This window comes from Podarcis gaigeae (genome assembly GCF_964106915.1).
Source record: "Podarcis gaigeae genome assembly, chromosome: 8".
Taxonomy (NCBI): domain Eukaryota; kingdom Metazoa; phylum Chordata; class Lepidosauria; order Squamata; family Lacertidae; genus Podarcis; species Podarcis gaigeae.
Window position 1 is genome coordinate 80,051,098 of NC_139684.1, and position 6,184 is coordinate 80,057,281.

The window sequence follows — 6,184 nt, forward strand, 5'->3', positions numbered from 1 at the left end:
CAGTAGTTCTTAGTTTTCCCCTTTCGCACAACTCTCCCTTCTCACATTTCTCCCCCTGCCGTGAAATCATTTTGGTTTAAGTTTCCAATGTTAAATACTCTTCAACCACCCCTTTCTCTTTCCTTTATTTTAAAAGTGCATTTTTATTTTTATTTTACAAACCTGCAGAACTCTAGAACCCTTATTTGCTCTCGTCTCCCCATGGATTCCTGTGTTGCACCTACCTGAATGTTTCCTAGGAAAGTAATATGTTGGCAAAGTATAACAGCCTGGTATTTTGTGCCAATAAAATTGCCTTGGCAGAAATTGGAATGAGCTTGTCTAAATCCTGTCCTAAAACACTCCAGTTCACTCATTATCAAAGGGATGTCGCATGTAGCTGGCACCCACTTTTACCTCCTCCTTAAAACATGTGATTTCAGCCTAAGCCTGTGTACACACCTAGGCTGGATCTACACAGATATAAAAAAGTTATGAAAAACCTACTATAAAAATATAAATGCAATTTGCCATTGAGCTCTACAGCCTCATCTCGTTTCACATTTTTATAGCACACTTATAACATCATAATTGCAGTTGTGTAGCTGAGTCCCTACATTTAAAGCATGTGAATCCTAGGAGTTGCATTTTATTCATCACAGAGCTACAGTTCCATGCACTCCTAAACTGTGGGATAAATCAGCCTCATAAAACCAACATGCTTAACTCTTATTGACACATGAAGAGGTTAAGGCCATAGAGTAAGCTGACCTGCCAGGCTTAGCTAGGTCATAGCCCCTCACCTTGGGAGAAAGGGCTACCAGACTCTTTGTTCTCTCACTTCAACTATGCAAAGCCTACCAGTAAGGAGGTGTAAGCTGGATGCTCCAGGCTTCGACCACATGGCATAAGCAAACCATCTTTGTGCTTCTATACACACAATTTAGCAACTCTTTCTATTTTGGAACCTAATTTATAGTGCCTGTCTTTTCTTGCTGCTGTATGGACATGCACATGAACCTGACCTTTGAAGAGTTTGTAAGTAAACCAGTTTTAACTTACCAAACGTGTGGTCTGCTTCAATGCTAAGGGAAGTGAGGAACTTTGGAAGCAACTTAGAAGGGGATATTTTAAAGGTGCAACAGCTTATATTTCTACGCTTTACTTTGCTGCATGTTTTGTGATTTTAAATCTCTGATGGGGTTCTCTCACCAAAGAGTACTTGCCCTAAACCTGGATCTAGGCACTCAGGGAATTCTGCTTTTGTTCTTGAACCATATTAACCAACATAAATTACAATTCCCAGGATTCTTTGAAGGAGGTAAAGAGTTTTAAAGAAAAGGTTTGTACACAGCCTAAGAATTGAAAGGCCAGGGAAAGCCAAAGATAGATTTTGTCGAGGGTGCAGAGCACCCTGGGGCGGGTATTTTGTTGGGGCTGTGGTACTTGGGGAGGTGGTTGGGAATACTGTGGATAGCTCAGTCGGTAAATCATGAGACTCTTAATCTCAGGGTTGTGGGTTCAAGCCCCACGTTAGGCAAAAGATTCCTGCATCGCAGGGGGTTGGACTAGAGGACCCTCGTGGTCCCTTCCAGCTCTACAATTATATGATTCTATGATTCTCATGTGCTGAAGACTGGGTCATGGCCCTCCTTGAAAGTTTGTGTCCTCCTTCCAGGCATTCAGCTCCTCTCAGGAGGGTCCAATCCACAATTTGAGTGTCATGGGGCCTATCACTATCTCAGGGCAATTACAGATTTATTGAGAATGACCCCATCTGGAAGATGTAGCAAGGAAGTTCTGTGTCTCTGTGTTCCCTTGGAGATAAAAAAAATGTTTCTCTCCATGACCACCTACCCATCACCTCTAGATTTTGGATTTATGCACATGTTATGATGGCTGAATGGGGTGTTTACCCAAATGACGGAAGGAAAGAAAGAAAGAAAGAAAGAAAGAAAGAAAGAAAGAAAGAAAGAAGAAAGAAAGATGTGGGTGTTTGCTTCTCTTGGCTTTGTATATTGAATAAAAGAGCCGTATCAGAACGTACATTCAATTGAAAAATGACTTGCACACCTTCTGTTTTCTTGATCAATGATGGGAGCCGACTGTGAAGAGACCAAATGGTGTTGTTGGAGTTACTTGTGAAAACATAACTTATTCGGAGAATCTTTGGGTGAAAATGCTGACTTCTTACTGAAACTTTCCCCCCTTTCATCATCCCCAACCAAACGTACTACATCCACCATAGCCAAGTAAAATAAGTTTGAAAGAAAGAAAAGGCCTGTTGTTGCTACCAGAAGACTCAAGAAACATATGCACTATGTATTTCAAATTTAACACTGCTATTTTAAAACAAAAAAAAATCCTTCCAGTAGCACCTTAAAGACCAACTAAGTCAGTTCTTGGTATGAGCTTTCGTGTGCATGCACACTTCTTCAGATACACTGAAACAGAAGTTTCCAGACCCTTCTATATAGTGAGAAGGTGGGGAGGGGTATTACTCAGAAGGGTGGTGGGAATGGGTGATTGGCAGATAGCTGTGATGAGCCTGTTGACGACTCTTAACGACTGCAATAGGTCTTACAGGAAAAAGCAAGGGGTGAAAAGGTGAAAAATGGCTTTGTCATGTATAATGAGATAAGAATCCAAGGTCTTTGTTCAGACCAGGTTTCTCCATGGTTTTAAGTTTGGTGATAAGTTGCAATTCAGCAGCTTCTCTTTCCAGTCTATTTCTGAAATTCCTTTGTAGTAAAACAGCTACTTTGAGATCTTGTATAGAATGTCCTGGGAGATTGAAGTGTTCTCCTACTGGTTTCTCTGTCTTGTGATTCCTGATGTCCGATTTATGTCCGTTTATTCTTTGGCGTAAGGTCTGGCCTGTTTGTCCAATATAGAGAGCTGAAGGACACTGTTGGCATTTGATGGCATACACAATGTTAGACGATGAGCAATTAAATAGTCCCGAGATGGTATGTGTGATGTTGTTGGGGCCAGTAATGGTGTTGTCCGGGTGTATGTGGCAGCAAAGTTGGCATCTGGGTTTATTGCAGGCTCTGGTGCCAGTGTCCGTGTTAGGTCTGGTTGTAGTATTATTGTGGGTTAGGAGTTGTTTAAGACTGGGTGGCTGTCTGTAGGCAATGAAAGGTCTTCCTCCCAGAGCTTGAGAAAGAGAACTGTCATTGTCCAGGAGAGGTTGTAGATCTCTGATGATGCGTTGTACTGTTTTAACTTGGGAGCTGTATGTGATGACTAGAGGTGTTCTGTTATTTTCTTTTTTGGGTCTGTCTTGCAGCAAGTTCTCTCTGGGTATCAGTCTGGCTCTGTTGATCTGTTGTCTAACTTCATCTGTTGGGTATTTTAGTTCTAAAAAGGTTTGCTGTAGATCTCTTAGGTGAGAGTCTCTGTCTGTAGAATTGGAACAGATGCGGCTGTAACGTAGTGCCTGGCTATATACAATGGACTGTTTGGTATGTTTGGGATGGTAGCTAGAGGCATGTAGATATGTTTGTCGGTCAGTTGGTTTACAGTATAAGGTGGTGTCTATGTGCCCATCCTGTATTTTTATAGTAGTGTCCAACGTTTCCTAAACTCCTACCCACTCAAACCTCTCTTGTACCTGCGATACATTGACGATATTTTTATCATCTGGACACATGGTCAACAGACCCTGAACACCTTCCACCAGAAATTCAATGATTTTCACCCCACAATCAACCTAACTATGAATCAATCTATGCAAGAAATACATTTTTTGGACCAACGCATCATCAGAGATCTACAACCTCTCCTGGACAATGACAGTTCTCTTTCTCAAGCTCTGGGAGGAAGACCTTTCATTGCCTACAGACAGCGACCCAGTCTTAAACAACTCCTAACCCACAATAATACTACAACCAGACCTAACACGGAGACTGGCACCAGAGCCTGCAATAAACCCAGATGCCAACTTTGCTGCCACATACACCCGGACAACACCATTACTGGCCCCAACAACATCACACATACCATCTCGGGACTATTTAATTGCTCATCGTCTAACATTGTGTATGCCATCAAATGCCAACAGTGTCCTTCAGCTCTCTATATTGGACAAACAGGCCAGACCTTACGCCAAAGAATAAACGGACATAAATCGGACATCAGGAATCACAAGACAGAGAAACCAGTAGGAGAACACTTCAATCTCCCAGGACATTCTATACAAGATCTCAAAGTAGCTGTTTTACTACAAAGGAATTTCAGAAATAGACTGGAAAGAGAAGCTGCTGAATTGCAACTTATCACCAAACTTAAAACCATGGAGAAACCTGGTCTGAACAAAGACCTTGGATTCTTATCTCATTATACATGACAAAGCCATTTTTCACCTTTTCACCCCTTGCTTTTTCCTGTAAGACCTATTGCAGTCGTTAAGAGTCGTCAACAGGCTCATCACAGCTATCTGCCAATCACCCATTCCCACCACCCTTCTGAGTAATACCCCTCCCCACCTTCTCACTATATAGAAGGGTCTGGAAACTTCTGTTTCAGTGTATCTGAAGAAGTGTGCATGCACACGAAAGCTCATACCAAGAACTGACTTAGTTGGTCTTTAAGGTGCTACTGGAAGAATTTTTTTTGTTTTGACTATGGCAGACCAACACGGCTACCTATCTGTAACTGCTATTTTAACGCATGTGAAACTACACATTCTCTGTGACTATTTTATGGTTCCGTTTTTCATCCTTTAATTTTCGTCTGGTGTTATAATTGTTCTCTCTGTTTTATATACATTATAAAATGAAACAACAACAATAAACAACTTTTATTATTTATTATTGGTTTTAATAATAATAAAAAACCGAAATGACCACAAGATACTGATTGACTGGGGTGGTGTGGGGAGAGGGAGAACAGAAAACATGGGATGGAGTGAAAACGAAATGAAGTGGCTGCTGGACCCCAATACCTCAAGGACTGCCTCTCACCATAGGAACCAATCCAGGCCCTATATTCATCACTTAAGGTCCTTTTCTGTGTGACCTCTCGGAGGGACGTGTGGAGGGTGGCAACATGAGGTTGGGACTTTTTAGTGGTGGCTCCTTGCTTATGGAATTATTGAAAATCTAAATAATGTATACAAAACACTCCAAATGCTGTAAATAAACCCAGCCTGATACAATCTCACTTTACACAGCTTGCTTTTCAGAAAATAAGAACAAAAACAAATCAAATCAAAGAAAGGAAAATCCTAATAAGTCTTCCAACATAGTATGGTGAAGTTCAAATTTCAAATCATCATTAAAAAAATGTAATCTTACATACTTCCAAATACTTATATTTGTGGGCATTAAGGTGGACTGTCAGTTTAAAAGGTAAGCAACTAGTCTTAAGCTTGGTAGTTTTGAAAACTTATAACATTATTTGTTTCTTTTAACATTTATTTTCAACCAGGCTTTTGGCCTTTACCTTGAAGAGTTTTAGATCTTGTGGTTTCCTTTAGTGGGTGGGCTGGGTTGAGCTGCCCTTTACATATATGGATATGGATATTTTTTGTTTGTTTGTTTTAAATGTATGCTGATTTTAACATTTGTATTATATTAGGGTTGCCATATTTCAAAAAGTGACAATCAGGACAGAAAAGTGGTTGTTAAACATTTTTTGGCAAAGTTGTTGAGAATTTTTCTGTCTTGCCCCAAGTTGTTCAATTTTATTTATTTTTTTCAGAATCTTGGGAAAAATTTGAGGGGGAAAACCAGCAATTTCCACCCGGACACAGCTTCCGACGGCCGATTGCTGGCTTATGTCTGGGAAATTCCGGGTGTATGGCAATCCTAATTATACTGTAAGTCGCTTTCAGTTTACTTTTTTTTGGGGGGGGGACACCTAATAAGCACATTAATAATAATAATAATAATAATAATAATAATAATAATAATAATAATAATAATAATTTTGCAGTGCTCACGTGTACATGGCCTACTCTAGAAACTGGAGTATATTGTTGGATATCCTGTATTGCAAGATGCAGGTTGAGACCCTGTTTAAACCCCCTTGCAAGTACATTGATTTGGGGAGGGAGACAGTAGGAATAAGCAATCTTGCTCCTTCCTCTGAAAGAGTAGAACTGGGTTTGTGATTTGCATTTTCCGCAGTACAAGGAATGCAACAAGTGGAAGGACCCCCCAATGGTCAATTTCTCCTTGTGTTTAGTCATGCAATGTAC